The sequence below is a fragment of the Sciurus vulgaris genome, assembly GCF_902686455.1.
Source record: "Sciurus vulgaris genome assembly, chromosome: 5".
NCBI classification, from domain to species: Eukaryota; Metazoa; Chordata; class Mammalia; order Rodentia; family Sciuridae; genus Sciurus; species Sciurus vulgaris.
The window spans coordinates 160,495,581-160,510,231 of record NC_136465.1 but is presented as its reverse complement, the minus strand read 5'-3'; the positions used below and the strand labels follow the sequence as shown (position 1 = coordinate 160,510,231).

General features: G+C 38.3%; 1 protein-coding gene across 3 annotated transcripts in view; it reads right to left on the bottom strand.

Moving 5' to 3' along the window:
* NR1H4 (nuclear receptor subfamily 1 group H member 4) overlaps window positions 1–13,627 on the bottom strand; it is a 77,141-nt gene extending 63,514 nt beyond the window's left edge. Inside the window, exon 1 of one of the 3 annotated variants that reach the window (XM_079141379.1) lies at window positions 13,134–13,627. The gene's annotated coding sequence lies outside the window, so the exon portion shown is untranslated. Of the gene's footprint in view, window positions 1–11,453; window positions 11,597–13,133 lie in introns of those variants that run through there. The other 2 variants (XM_079141381.1, XM_079141380.1) reach the window with 2 other exon arrangements.
* Window positions 13,628–14,651: the final 1,024 nt, after the last annotated feature.

Here is a 14,651-nt window from a genome sequence, read left to right as displayed (position 1 = left end):
GACAAAAAAAAAAAAAAAAAAAAAAAAAAAAAAAAAAAAAAATCCATGATCCATGATGCCAAGCTTATTGAGGAATAGAGACATTGAAAAAGTAACATGAATACTCAGATGTTACTGAGGCAAAGAACAGGGTGCTCTGGTAGAGAACTTTTTTGTGAGAAGACAAGGAGTCAGTGAATAGGAAGTACCTGAAAGAGGACATGGTTTCAGGGTCGTTTTAAAGATGGGCAATACTGGAATCATCTGAATTGTGAGAAAACACTAGAGAGGGAGTGAAGAAGCAAAAATGAGAGTCCCCCTGAGAAGGGACACAAGCTGTGTCCCCTGTGGGGGATCAGGCAGTCCTGGGTCCACCTAATAAGCCAATGGTGCAGCCCTAACAACCCTACCAAACTCTACTATCCAACTCCAGGAAAACAAGATGCTTGCTGGGAGAAAACTTCTAAAGTCAGGAGGCGCTAAGAACTGTGATTTTTCATCCCAAAGTACAAACTCAGTCATTAAAGAAATGCATAATTCTCAGTGTAACTGCATTTAACTCCAGATGTTTTTCTACCACCCAAAGGAGAGAAGGGAAGACCTATAAATAAAAACGAAGCTTGGAAACACTGAAGTATAAGGCAGACTCTTTGACAGAACACAGCAAGTAAGAGAGATTGTTCGTCTCAACTCCACCTTTACCCTCAAATAACTCTGCCACACGGCATGGTGGAACTTTGAACCTGAAAGAGCCCAGGACCTTCCTGGGACAATTGTGAAACAGAAGCAGCATCACAACCATAGAGAAGCACCCAGCAGAGTAACACGACTACTGGGTGACTGATGCACTGCCCACCCCAACCCAGAACATAAAGAACATAAAGAGACCCCAAGGCACTCCTGAAGTGTTCTGTTAGTGGGAAGGGACTGTTAGTGGGAAGAGAGACTCTGATAGGAAGCTGGAGGTCCTGAGGACGATGTCAGTAAAAGGCGAGTTGTTGCTAACAATGGGGTCTCATTCACACTCACAAGTTAGTTTGGGACTCAAGTTTCAATACATAATACCAATTGCATAAGTATGGATATGAATATACATACAAATCCCATATACTAAATATATGTACGTGTGTATATGTGCTTTAATAAATAATTTAAAAGCCCTCCAAAACATAGTCAACTACTGCTCTAGATAGAGTTTCCCCTCTCTGTGGATTAGGAAATTTGACAATGAAAAGTAAATAAGTTTTCCTAATATTCAAACCAAATTCATATCATGTAGCTTAAGTCTCATTTCCTCTGGCCTTTAAAAAATAGGAAGGAGATGTAGCTCAGTGGTAGAGCACTTGCCTAGTGTGTGTAAGATTCTGGGTTCCATCCCCAGCAACACACATGCACACACAAAAGATTATAAATCTCTAACTGTGACTTTAGGTATCCCTCTGTGCTTCTCTTTCCTTGAATGATTTTGCTTTTTATTTTTTTTTAAAAGAGAGTCTTTGACTATACTACCCAGACCAGTCCCAAACTCCTGGGCTCAAGTGATCCTCTTACCTCAGCCTTGTGAGTAGCTGAAACTACAATATGCACCACTGCACCCAGAATCTATCCTTTTTTTTTTTTTTTTTTTTTTTTTTTTTACCTTAAATGATGTTCATAAAGCTTCCCCATACTTTAACAGCATATTACAACTCTCTAATGTTTTCTAGGCATACTCATCTTCACTTTGGATTCCTGTAATATTCATATAAACTTGGCACTTTAAATTCAAGTGGTTGGCACACAGCAGGCCCCAAAGAAATGTTGGCTCACTTAAATTATCTGTATTTATTGCTTTTCTTGCTTAGTTCTGCCAATTCCATGACATTTGGCATGCTCTTCCTGGAAAAAATGACATAAGATAAGGATTTCATTCTCTCATTGGCACAAGCTTTAGGACATAATTTATCATTTGCTCACCCAAGTGAAAGTCCAATTCCCCTAAATCTGAATCATTTGGATTATTATCCCTGGCAGGAGGCTTACCATGTTGGTGCCCTTGAGTAGCTAGAAACAAAACTCTTTAAACTCAGATAGTCAAACCAGATTCAATAGATTCACAACTCCTGAAGGGTTTCTTTTTTTATAAAAAGGAAATTCTTTAATTTTTGAAATGACAGCAGAAATAATGGTGTTTTAGTCTGTTTTGTGTTGCTATAACAAAACATCTGCCTGGCTAACTTATAAAGTAAAGAAGTTTATTTGACTTGTGATTCTGGTAGCTGGAACATGGCACTGACATCCTGGCAAAGGCCCCTGTCCCTATCACAACAGGGGGAAGAAATGGGAAGGGAAATTGCCACATGCTGATGGGGCCAAGTGTGTGGAGTGGCCTTGCTTTATGTAACAATCTGTACTTGGAAGAACTAATTTACTTTGTGAGACCAGCACTAAGCCCTTCTGAGGATGGGACCTTCATGACCTAATTACTTTCTGCTATGTCCCACCTCTTTTTTTTTTTTTTTAAGATAAATTGGATATTATTAAATGAAAAACTTCTGCACAAAAAATAACATTACCAGGAAAGAGAAAAGTCGATTTTCACAGGATTTTTTTGTTTGTTTTGGAAGAGCTGTTGTGACCTAGTCTTTTTTTTTTTTTTTTTTCTTTCCATCATCTCTTGATATTGATATACAAGATCCAAGCTTCCAGCACACGAACCCTGAGGAGACACACTCAAGCTATATCCAAACCTTAGTACATGGAGAGTAATTCAAACAGTAGACTGGAGAGTAAATCTTCCCAGCTCAGTCACCCATTACACTAACCTAAATACAATGACAGTGGCCAGATTCCTGTGGCCATTCCAGATACCATGCCCATTTCCCACATAAAGAGGCCTTTAAACACTATATCTGAAAATAAGTTTGCCAACTGTTACCTGCAGGCCCAGGCTGGCCTGCAGCCTGTTTTTGTATCACCTGTGAGTTTAGCATGGTTTTACATTTTGAAATAGTTGAAAAAAATCAAAAGAAGGATATTTTCTGGCATATGAAAGTTATATGAATTTTGAAATCTGGTGTCCATAAATAAAGATTTATTGGCACATAGCCACACTCATTTTTGATGGCATGTCTATGGCTGCTTTCACCCCACAATGTCAGAACTGAGTAGTTGCAACACAAGATTGCATGACCTGCAAAGCCAAAGGTACTTATTACTTATCCCTTTACAGGCTTGGAAAGAATCAAACTAATATTATAGGTAAACTGTGTATAAATGTAAAGATTATCTTTTGGATATAAATCTGCTTAATAATACACATATCATTATAGTAGAATCTTCTTATCTCTAACAGCTTCTTACTGGGATTAGCAGCTTTATGCTATTTACCAAATGTTTCCATATATATATCTCTTTAACTTGGGTTATTTGTGTGCCCTCTTTTCTCCAATATTATTCTTACTGGGGAAAGAACTATAATGAAAAAAAAAAAAAGTAATTCCTAGGATACCCCAGACTTTAACCCTGGAGTGTTTATTTTCCCTTCAAGTCCTCCCTTCCATAAAAGGAATTATTTTATATATTGAGAATAAGTAATGGTTATTCTCTACACTAATGGTCTTCAAATATTTTTACTCACTTTCTCCCTAAAAGAAGTTTGAAAAACAATATGCTCCTTCAACACATTTTTTGGGGTTGACATCTACAGTTTTTCACTAAAATCTAATATACTTTCAATAAATGTAATTTCTGTCATATTGTAAAAGTTGATATGTTTACATGTGGTTGCATTACTGTTAAACTTATCCAATTAAATCTAAGTACCATAGCTTAATGTCCTTCCTCATCCTTCAAAGAAATACTTGAAGATGTTTTCTTAGTAGATGGAAACTTAAAAATCATTCCTCTTCTTTCTTGAATTCACATTTTATTCCACTTCACTGAAGAATATTAACTTAATGTAGCACATTTCTATGCTTTAGTCTACTATTGATCATGTTATAATTTTTTACCACTAACATGCATACATATTTGATTTTTTTTTATTTCTCATGACTTTAAGATTTTAAATATTTAAATTTTTGATTGAGTTTATTACTAGTTATTATTACTGCTCACTTGATCAAAACTAAACCTCACACATGAGACTGTCTCTACATTTAGGTGGCTCATTCTTCTCCATGCCAAAAAATAAAGAAAGCGGTTTATTGTCAAAGAGAGAATGGAGATCAGAAAAAAAGACACCCTCATCAGGCAACAGTTGGAGCACCTACAGTAGAGGAAGCAAACCTCCTTCAAAACACAGTTAAAATTTCTACCTAAGTAATAAAATTTGAACAACCTCAGACAGAGAGGCTAAGAACTCTCCATAGTAATAAAAGCCAGATAACAGGAAGCCATCATTTCCATTCAAATGAATCCATGCATGTGTTAATATAGAAAGGATTAAATATGGAATCAGAGCAGATAAAGAAGACTATCTGAATTTGCACATGCCCACTTCCCTACCTTCTCCCTCCATTCCTTGTTCCCCATTCATGCCCTGGAGGTGGGGATAGGGTGAATGCAGGTGGGTGGACCAACTGCCCTCTCTGGGTTAGCATAATCATTCTCAATTAATAGTTTTGTCGACTTAATCCAGTCCCAACTTCAAGAATTCCTTCATGCACTGTTTTCCTGAAAAGTTGTTAAAATTTATATTTTAAATGAGAATATTTTTCAAATAAAAAGGCCATTGCAGAAAATTCAGGCAATACAGAGAAGCATAAAAGTGCCAAGCTGCTTTCTGTAATTTTTTTCTCAATTTACACTCCATCAGCAGTAAGAGTACCTTTCTCATCACACTTTCATTGGCATTGCCCACTTTCAATTTGAACCATCATTTCTGATTTGTTAGATGACAAATCTTATCTTTTTTTATTAACTCACATTTCTTTGATTAGCAGTGAGGTTGATAAACATTTTTACATCTTTATTGGCAATATGTGATATTTTTCTGTTTCTGTCCTTGGACATTTTCTATTAAAGTGTTCATGTGTTCTACAGACTTGGAAGAGGATGTTGTATGTTGAATGTAATAACATTCTGGCATATTTACTATATGTCTGTATCTTTTCTTGAAAAGTTTTGCATTGCATGTACTTAAGTATATCAATTTTTTTTAAAGCTTACTTTCCTTGCTCTTTACTTTTATTCTATGGTACAAGGTAAATTTTCACAAAATACTTCTTCCCTTCCCCATTGATCTATGATGCTTCTTTTATTAAGACCGGCCTTAGTTGCCCATTTATCTTAGAGTCATACCTTATACCAATATCATCCTTTCTACTCTTTTTTTCAACATTTCCTAAGATGATCTCATTCACTTATTCACTATGATAATTATCATCTTTTGAATCACACTCTCTTTTAAAGAAGTTTGAGTATTTGGGATGGTGCCAAACCTAGATATTTAGGGAAGAAGATTTATACCTTTATAATATTCAGTTTTGCCTTTTTTTTTTTTTTTTTTTTTTTGGGAGGGGGGTGCTGGGGATCGAACCCAGGGCCTTGATGCTTACAAGGCAAGCACTGTACCTACTGAGCTATCTCCTCAGCCCCTCAGTTTTGCCTTTTAAGAGCATGGTTTGCCTCCATTTAGTCAAATGTACCCTTACAACTCTCAGTTTTGTAGATTTCTTTTTCCTGTAGTCTAGAAGAAATATCACAGAGAAGGAGACATGAGAAGATGGGGGAGTACCAGTTCTGACCGTTCACAGCTTCAGGCCTGACCTGGGACTATTCACCCATCACCTCTTTCCCACACCACCACTCTGAGCTTCAGCTAATAAGGGTTTTAAAACAAAATAATAGGACAACTGCAAAGTTTAAATGGTAAACTTTTCATAGTTCTTCTCACATAGGTATGGGGTGACAGGTTCAAAAATGTTTACTGTGTTGTTTCCAATCGCAAAAAGTTGGAAACTGCATAAATCAGTCGGAGAATGGATACAATAGATGATTATTAGCTTCACAGTACTACATAGTAATTAAAATGACTATAAACAGAACTAAAATAAATGATTATAAAATGAAATCGAATCATATGTATTCACATGGATAAATTGAAAACATTGAACAAAAGAGTCAGGTTGCAGAATAATACGTACAGTTTGATATAATTTATGTATTTAAAGATAAGCAGAACAATGCCACATATTATCATCAATACTGTACTGCAGGAGTCAGGAAACGGTGATACAGGTCAAATCTAGTCTGCCAAGGAGGAGATTTGCCCTTTCATTTACTTGTTGTCCAAGGCTGCTTTTAAGTCATAATAGCAGAACCGAATATTTATAACACACACACATGGTCTTCAAAGCCTGCAATAGTTATTCTCTGTTGTGTATAAATTTTTTTTTTAAAATAACTTTTGTTCCCACTCTTACTCTAGACTTAAAGTGATGAACCCCATACTCAAGAGTAGTGGCACAGATTGTGAGTGGGTTGGGTTCAGAGGGAGTTTCCATAACTTCTGTAACACTCTTCTGAAGTTGGGTAATAAACCCAAGAGATTAATTTATTACTCTGTTTTCTGCATGGCAGAAATATTTCATAATGAACAAGACTGAATGAATCATAATATAGTTATATATTATACAAAGTTTTCTCATCTGTAAAGAAACACACATTCATACATGTTTTCTCTCATACCTTTGTATCCTCACCAGTACATACATTTTTAAACTTCTGAGGAAGAAGTAATTCCTTCTCATAAAATGTTTGGGGGAACCTAACTCTGGCCATTAGGGAGATACTGGTAATTTTGAGGAGCACAGTGAAATCTGTGTTAAAGAAGAGTACTCTAAGGAGAAGGTGGGCTGGGGAAGGAAGTTAGTAAAATTCCAGAGGAGGAAAATTCCAGAAATGTTTGACGAGATGAGATTATCAGTGACCATACCAGGTAGCATCCACAGAAAGGGTAAGGATGGAATTTAGTACAGCATACAAAAAAAAAAAGAGGAAGAAGCCTGATGATACAAAGTCTAAGCCTTGGGTGTTGGTAGAAACAGGGATAAATGTTTATTTTACTTTATGTCTATTTGTATGATTCTGTAGCCCAAGTCTTAATTTAGGCACTCAGGAATAATTTTGAAAATGGTATGCACTGTTTGTTTTTATTGTGATAAGACACATAGTTACTGGTAGCTTGGATTCCCACTTTCTGGTTATCAGTATTTACTTGTTTAGAAACTGTATGTCATGGGAAGTTCATGGTGTAAGGAGCTCCTCTAATCTAGCATAAACCATTTGTAAGCAGGGACCTTGGAAAGATACTATTCCAATTAACTTTGACTCTGATTTAGAGGAGTTTCAGTTCTTAGAAGATGAAGATAAAAACTAGGCACTGATTCCACATGCCTGGTTCACTATGAACACTTCACACACAAAAGATACCATCCTTGGTGACACCGATGGACACAGTCATTGATGGCAGCATATACTTTGTGGGGTATCTATGTAATTTGTTCATAAAGGACAGGGAAAAAATTGAAGTTTTTCTAGTCACCATAATTTCAGGCTCAGGGAAAGCCCTGGATTCAGTCCAAAGGCTAGAATAATGTTCTTAAGGAAAAGGTCCACAGTGGCGGATGAGGCAGAGAGCAAGAAGTGGATGATACATAGATTGACAATAAGATTTCTGATGGTGATGATAAGATAAAAAGAGATAAGGGACAGAGCAGTGTAGTTGAACAATTTGAAGAGGACAGAGACAAGCTCTATCTCTCCAAAATGTAGACATTTGAACCAAGATGTGAAGGACAAGGTACAAGTTATGCAAAGGGGAAGCAAGTCCCTGCAGAGTGGCCAGCAACTGCTAGAGGCTGTGTTGGAGGGTTGATGAACAGCACAAACCCAGGTAGGCTGGAGATGTGCAAGCCCCAGGGTATGGGGAGGTGGGATGAGGCTGGAAGTTGGCAGCTCTGGTCTCCTTAGCCATGGGAAGGAGTTTGGAATGTATTCTAAACGGCAGCCATTGGAGGGTTTCAGGAAGGGGTGCAACGAGGAGATTACTGAGGGGTGATTCTTGAAGTTCATCTTTAAAGATTAAGTTCCACTAGGAAAACACTAGGAAAATGGTATGTTGTGGGGCTAGCTATAGGAGGGGAAAACCACACATTGTGTTCTGAGCAACTGTAGATAGTTCTTTGTGCTGTTGCTCATGGATTCAGCCCAAATCAGTGGAAGAAGGATGGCCTATTCAAGAAACCGTGTCAGGAAAATTGGCTATTTCTTTCTATGTAAAAAGAAAGATTTCTATCTTTCATTATCTTTTAAAATAAGCCTTAGAGGGATTAAGGACTTTAAAAACAATGAAATTGAATGGAAAAATGGGGAAATATATTTATTATCTTTATGAACTTGAGGCTTGAGAAGGACTAATTAAACAAGAAATAAAAAGAAAAACAATAAATTTGACAACATTAAGATTAAAGACAAAAATTAAAACGCCATAAACAAAGCTAACTATCTGAAACTGGAGGATGATATTTGTAACATAAATAACAGCCAAAATATTCATACAAACACTATATAAATCATTCCTATAAAGAGAAAGGATAAACAATCCAAGGGAGAAATTGGCAAAGAATATTAAAAAAAGGAAATCCACCAAAGTGGAAGAATAAGTGGCCAATAAACATAGAAAACATCTGAAATTAATTTTAAACTAGAAAAATGAAAATTAATATAAGTAGATACCATTTTCACCTATCAGATTGTCCAAAAAAGCTTTAAGTTTAATAAGTATCAGAGTTGGAGAAAGGATATGGAAATATCTATTGACATACATGGCTAATGAGGGAACAGGTTTTAGGTTTATGGAGGGTTCTTTAGAAATGCCTTTTAAAATAAGATGCAATTCTAGTTCATAAGTATCTTTCCTGGAGAAGCCTCTGCCCATGTGTACAAGAATGTTCTTTGCAGTATTGCTTCTAATGGTGAGAAGGTGGAAAACATCAAATGACCATCAACAATGGGATGATGGATAAATACACTGAGCTCAATGTATAGGATAAAATATCAGGCAGTAGGCAGAGTAAGGTGGTTTTATATGTGATAACATTGAAAGAGGGAAGTAGGGGTGGATAGGGTTGGGGGAAGACCAAGAGAGATTTTAGACTGAGTTATAAAGCTGTATCTTTTTATAAGTTGAATTCATTGAGGTACCTCTATTCCCTAAGACATCATTTCCTGTCTTCCATTTTGCCAATTACACCTTTGGATGTAGAAGAAGGCATATTTTCTCTGGGAGAAAGGGTTTTCTTTAAAAAAAAAAAAAGACATGTTTAAGGGCTGGGAGTGCCCTTCAGTGGTAGATTTTGTGCCTAGCTTGTGAGGTCCGGGGTTTGACTCCTACTCCTAGAACTATGCACAAAAATAACTGAATGAATAAATAAATATAAATAAATATTTTTAAAATAATAAAAACAAAAAACACTTTTAGAATTGTGCAGCATTTCTGTGAAAATTGTAAAACTCAATGTTGGGGAAAAACACATAAAATGCACAAATTTTTAAAAATCCATTAATTTGGGGTGGGGTGAATGGTTTTAGGTTCATAGAAAAACTGAACAGAAAATAGAGAAAGTCTCCAAAGACCCACCCTCTGCACAGCATTGATAGATGCTCTCCTAACTGTCCACGTCCCTCACCAGAGTGGTACATTTTCACAGTCAGTGAACCTACACTGACCCATCATTGTCAGCCAAAGACCAGTTTATATCAGGGTTCATTCTTGGATAATATGTTCCATGGGTTTTGACAAACATACAATGACATGTATTCACCACTGTAGTATCACATGGAATCCTCTGTCAAATTCACAGTTTTAAAAATAGAGTCTCAAAAGATCCTTGGCCCCCTGAATCCCAATCATGGCCTCCAATTCAAAGCTTGGACTCCAAAGAGCAAGAATCTTCCATACTCCCACTTTAGAATGGTATTACGTTGTCCCGTCCCTGCACTCCCAAACCACGACCATAATCTTTGCCCCACACTGGTGTAGACTTGCTGTCTACCCTGAGAGTTTCCATGGCTCTTGAGGAAATGGCAGCAATTTTCTGCTCCATCAGAAATAGTTAGTCCCAGAAGAATGGGCTTTCCTCTGATCAGCAACATACCTCAGCAGGACTCTCCTTTCCATAAACAAGCAAATTATTTACCAGGACTACTAAATAACCATGTTCTGTATACCTGAAAGACTTGAAAATGCAAAGCCATGCTGCTTCTCCTTTCTTTGAATTAATGACATTAATTAAAGTACAAACCCAAGTTATCCCAGGCTCCTTGGGACCAGGAAAAAGTCATCTCAGTCTACTTAAATGGAGGAGGAAGGCTTCAAACTTTTATTAGACTTTTATCTTGAAAAATGAAAACTAATAAAATTTTACTTTATATTTGTATGTATTAACTTTAATCACCAGAACTTTGTTATATTTCTTAGGTCTAGCAAAGAATAAACCATGTTTTTTCCTATGCAATATTGGCAATTTCACTTTGCAATCAAGTGACATTGTCTTAATGTTGTACTGACACACATTTACAAAGAGGAGAGAGAGAGAGAGAATAGTAGACATAGAGAAAATAACTCACTGTGGAAACTATGGGGTTAGGGAATCCCAGTGCTGGATGGGAGAGGTGAGTGGAAAAAAGGAGGATGGATATTTTTTTTATGTAATGATGACTTTCACCTCCCCATGAAGTTTGGGGACACTCATATAGTGATGCCTCTTAATTATATCCACACTTGTAGAAGACATAGGGACAACAAAAAATACCCAGGAGGAAACTGGGGATGTAGCTCAGTGGTAAAGTAGGTGCTTAGCATGCACAAGCACCACCCAAAAGTATACCAGGGGGGAATTTGTCCCTCTTTCTTTCAGGTTCCCTCATGGTCTCTGTTGCTAGGATTTAAAAGAAAAGTGAGACAGCAAACAAAGCAAAGGAAACACTATCAGGAGAGAACATTCTTTCTTTCCTTTATGCACCTTCTTTCTTTCCTTTATGCACCCCCCTAACAGCAATAGAAGTCTTTCAAAATATATCCCCCATCACAGCACTCATAATCCGCAGCCCCTGTGAACGATGGAAGTCCTGAGCTCCTCCAGGATATCCCTATTCATAGCACCTGCCCCGATGGATTCATTCCAGTCTTTAATTAAGATGCTAATAATCAAAGCATCCAATCAGCTCTCCTAGGCTGGCCTCTGCTTGAAACAAACAACTCTGCAAACTTTCCACTTCCCCTGCTGATGGTGCATTCCTTAGAAAATGCCCTACGCATGAGGTTTTAGGAATCTTCAAAATAATTCCAGATTTTAACAAATCGCCCCTGTCAAGCTGAAATGTTTGCCAGCTGGTCAGCCTACTCACCCATCATTTCAGATTTCAAGATTTCCCAACCTCCAACATCAGGGAAGCAAGGAAGGGGCTTTAGATTCAGAAAAACCTACCCTCCAACTCAGGCCCTGCTGCTTCCTGTCTGACCATGAACAGGCTGCTCATCTTCTTTGAGCCTGTTTCCTCATCTGTAAAATGAGTATAAGCAAAACTTTCATAGTGTTGTTGTAAGAAGGAAATAGGCAATTTAGGCAAAACCTGGGACATGTTGGTAGATGTCGAATTAAAGTTAGCTCTACACACAGGTGCACACACACACACACACACACACACACACACACACACACACATGGATTTCTTCTCTTTTCCTCTGAGAGCTCAGGGCCTCACAACCACTGGGTCTTCCATTACAATCTTTCCTGATCTTGGAGATGTGGAACTAAGATAAAGGACAAGGATGACTTTACTTTTCCTCACCAGCTACAGAGGTGCACAGTGGAAAGAGTGTCCCAAACACTGAGGAAGGGTCCCAGAACAAGACAGCTCTATTCTTCCCAGAACTTTTTTCTATGAATTAGAAGTTACATCAGTCATGTTGCAACAGTCTCAGCAAAACAAGAAAGTCCAGGGTGCAAATGGCAGAGGTCCACAATTTGGAGAACTAGGGGTAGGGAGTGAGTGATTCAAAGAGAAGAGTTTATCGTTTTATAAAATCACAGCTAGAAACACAGTGATGGCTTCCCAAACGTCTTTCCCTTTCCCTTTCCCTCCTCCTCCCCCATGTAAGGGACAGGAACACACAAACACACACACACTACTTTATGGAGGTATGGTTGACATACAAAAACCTGTGAGATCATCACCATGATCTATGCCATAAAGCTATCTATCATCTTCAGAAGTGTCCTCCCCACCTTCTAATTTATTATTAATATTATTTTAAGTGTCCCTACCCCTATCATCAATACACCAAAGCTGTTCTAAGGTAGCGCCAGAGACAATATCAGATTTTTTTCAAAACTCAGTTGTGAGTTGCTTCAAGAATCTAAGGTGAATCATTTGTTATCCCCTCGCCCCCTCCTTTCTAAATTAAAGTTCAATTAATAGAAATGATCCAGGCCCCACAGTTTCCTAATTCACTGTCAGAAGCAGACAAGGGGATGCCTTATCTACAGATACAGCCCTTAGACAATTTTAATAATAAAATTCTTCCTCACCAATAAAAAAAAAACCTTCCTCACTTTCCATCTCTTAAACATATTTCCATCTCATAGTCATATTAGGAAGGGAAAGCAATAGAGAAGTTTATAACTCAAGTCAAAAGAGAAAACTTTTCAGAGCTACCCTTCTCCTGGGGAAAGTTTTCTTGCCAAGTAATATGGCTTCAGCACCCTATTCCTATTTCCTGGTCATCTGACATTAGCAATGTTCCCAGACTCTCATCAAGATCGGGCAAATCACCAGAGGACAGCACTCAGGTCAAGCTATCTATAGAATCAAAACGACATTTCTGAAATTTACTGTCTCCAGTGATTCTCTTTGGATAACCACAAGGTTAAAAGGATATTCCTAAACAATTGTTCAATAGGCAAGCAACCATTGATCCATTAATTCTTGCTTCTTTATGTTTCTACAGTTGCTTTATTTCTTTTTCAGTTTTCAGAATTGTATATCAAACTTAGAATTCATTCATTGACAAAAATCACAGGTGTCAAAGAGAAACCTGTAAGCAGCTGTTTTTTCCCCATTGCCTGAGTTAGACACTCCCACTCCCAGAGGAATTAGGTACTTACTTGGATTGTTTTGGGTGGGAGATGAACAGCCAAGGTCCTGGAAGAATTTTGAGTCCAGTCCACCTCTCCAAATCCCAAGAAACTTTGCTAAAAATGCTCAGAATTTGATTTCACACTGGGGTGAGTTGAGGAAACAGTAGGGTGAGGAGAGGAGGAGAGAGTTCCAGCAAACACCGTGATCATCACAAGCAGCCTTCCGGCCCTCGCCGCAGCATCTCTTCCTTGGCTCTGTGCCCCATGGACACAGATTAGTCATTAACAATCCTTCCCTGCTAAGTGATATAAACATAGAAAGGAACCTTGGGAAAGCCTCGAGATTCCCAGAACAAACCAAGGGTGCCCCAGAGTGGGAAACGTGACTAGGCAAGGAGTCCCGAGGTCGCCTTTTAAAACCAGTTTTGCCAGCGCTTTGCAGGCTCCTGGGTACCCAAATGTCTGCTGTCGTCCTTCCCTCTCTTGGCGATTTGTTTTCACAGCTCTATTACTTCCCAGAGACAGGAGTTAGACACTCTCAGCCTCCCCGACTCTTCTCTCTCCCTGGCCTCCCATGTCAAGTAATAACAGATTTTGTTGATTCTATCTTTGGAATGTCTCTTACTTCCAACTGACCCCACTTCTCTGCTATGCTGGGTCTACCACAGCTTCCTTTCTGAAGAATAACAGTGGTCCTGTCACTCCGTTCTCTCCTCTCCTCTCCTCTTTTTCTGTTTTCCAAAACGGCACAGCAGCATAGAGCACAGGCTCTGGCCAGATGTACTCATTAGTCAAAACTTGGAGCAAGACACTTGGCCTCTCTGACTCCTGGTTTCCTCGTCCGTGAAATGGATAGATATAGAGAAGTTGCCTCATGAACTGTAGTGAAACTTAATAGCATAAGTAGTTAAAATATTTAGAAAAGTGCCTAGCATATCAAGCACTTGATAAATTTTGTACATTATTATTCCTTTCATTTTTGGGTTGAACAAACATGAATGAATTGTCTGCCTACTATGCGCTCAGCAACTTGGTAGGTACTTTCCTAATCAAAACTCCCTGATGGGGTCTCATTGCCTAATAATTAAACATAAAATGTCAGGTATCTAGAAACCACTTCACTCCCAAACATCTAGACCTGAAGTTTCTAGAATTTTCTCACATCCTGTCTCTTTGGAGACCCCGGCCTCTGCCTACCTATACCAAGCTCTCCTTCCTCCATGTCTTTGTCCAAGCTTTTCCTTAGGTAATTCTTACACCACCTTCCTTTCACATCCACCCTTCTCAGGCATGGAACAAAAGCCGAGTTCTTCCTAAAGACAGTCCCATTCCTCACCTGCCCCTACTCTGTGCACCAAACTTCTCGGACCCTTTGTTTGAGTTCCCTCCTCTTCTGACCTTGTATGCTACAGTTTTCTACTATCTCTTTTGTAAGAACAAACTTTCCAGAGAACAGGCAAGGAAGCAGCCTTGCCTCGGTGTCCATCCTTGGTTTAGCGTAGCATCTGTCGCAAAAGTATTGCATCATTCTTTGTTAACTCAATC